Raw genomic sequence first — 1,835 nt, forward strand, 5'->3', positions numbered from 1 at the left:
CTCGAGAAAGGATCGACAACGCCGTCTGAGCTGAAAGCAGTTCGGGCAATTTTCAACATCATCGTGACTTGGGAACGTTATCGTCCAGTGCACCGTGACGTGACACAGTGTTCGAACTGCTTGCAGTTTGGGCATGGTGGAAGGAACTGTTTCATCAAGAGTCGTTGTGCAACCTGCGGAGGTGAGCACAAAACTCAAGCTTGCGAAACAATCAACGAGAACATCGAAGCCAAATGCTTCAATTGCGGCGGCGACCATTCGACCAAGAATCGAAGCTGCCCAAAACGTGCTGAGTTTATGAAAATTCGGCAGCAAGCGACGACGAGGCACCAACCAAATCGTCGCAAAACACCACCAACTTTCACGGACGTGGATTTTCCTGCTTTGGCGTCACCTGGAGCGGGATCTGTTCGAGTGGTTCCAAATCTGCAGCCATTGCCGTTGAATCAGCGGCAAAAAGTTGCAGAGAATACAACACCTCCTGGTTTCAGTCATCAACCGAGGGAAAACCAACCAGCATCAACGGATGAAGGAAGTAGTGACCTGTTTTCACCACAAGAACTTCTGAACATTTTCATCGAGATGACAACACTGCGTGGTTGCAAAACTCGTGCGGAACAAGTAAGAACGCTTGGAGGATTTATCTTAAAATACAGTTCGTAGTTTACTCGTTCTAATGATTTTGAATATTTCAATGAATTTACATTTTTTAGTTTTAAGTTAGGATTAGTTGTTAAAGTGATTTTTTTTTCTTTTTTACCCAAATGTATTCGATTTAATGCAAAAATGTAAAACAATTTGAAGCAAATAAATGAATGTGAACAGTTAATAATAAAACGAAAAATACAATAAAGATGAAGAGCATTTAGCCATACCACTTAGAATGTAAATTAAATGTAATTATTATAAGAAAGTTCAATAAAGACATATTTAATTTCAAAAAAAAAAAAATAAACGAGAAAATCAAAACTAAATGCTTCAATTGAAGAATCGAAGCTGCCCAAAACGAGCAGAGTTGTAAAACATCGGCAGCAAGCGACGACGAGGCACCAACCAAACCGTCGCAAAACACCACCAGCATACACGGACGTGGATTTTCCTGCTTTGGCGTCACCAGGAGCAGGATCTGTTCGAGTGGTTCCAAATCTGCAGCCATTGCCGTTGAATCAGCGGCAAAAAGTTGCAGAGAATACAACACCTCCAGGCTTCAGTCAGCAACCGAGAGAAAACCAACCAGCATCAACGGGCGAAGGCAGTAGTGACCTGTTTTCACCACAAGACCTTTTGAACATTTTCAAAAGGTCTTACAGTTCGTAGTTTACTCGTTCTAGTGATTTTGAATATTTCAATGAATTTATTTTTTAGTTTTAAGTTAGGATTAGTTTTTAAAGTGATTTTTTTTTACTTTTTTACCCAAATGTATTCGATTCAATGCAATAATGTAAAACAATTTGAAGTAAATAAAATAAATGTGATCAGTTAATAATAAAACGAAAAATCCAACAAAGATGAAGAGCATTAGGCCATACCACTTAGCATGTAAAAGAAATGTAATTATTATGAGAATGTTCAATAAAGACATATTTAATTTCAGAATTCACTTGTTTCCCTAGTTTTTATTATTTCCACAAAAAAGCACCCAACGTTGTTGTGTTTGAACTTTTAGATGGCAGAGCACCTTCCAATACCAAACAAATGAGCTGAAGCAGAAAGATAAACCAAATGTAGCCTGTAGCAATAAATGAAATAATCCGCGAAAAAATTAACCACCCGAACGCAAATTGACTCCCGTCGTGTTGTGTTGGCAATCAAAACATGAAAGAACGTCCTTGTCA

The sequence above is a fragment of the Culex quinquefasciatus genome, chromosome 3 (assembly GCF_015732765.1).
Source record: "Culex quinquefasciatus strain JHB chromosome 3, VPISU_Cqui_1.0_pri_paternal, whole genome shotgun sequence".
In the NCBI taxonomy this organism is placed as follows: domain Eukaryota; kingdom Metazoa; phylum Arthropoda; class Insecta; order Diptera; family Culicidae; genus Culex; species Culex quinquefasciatus.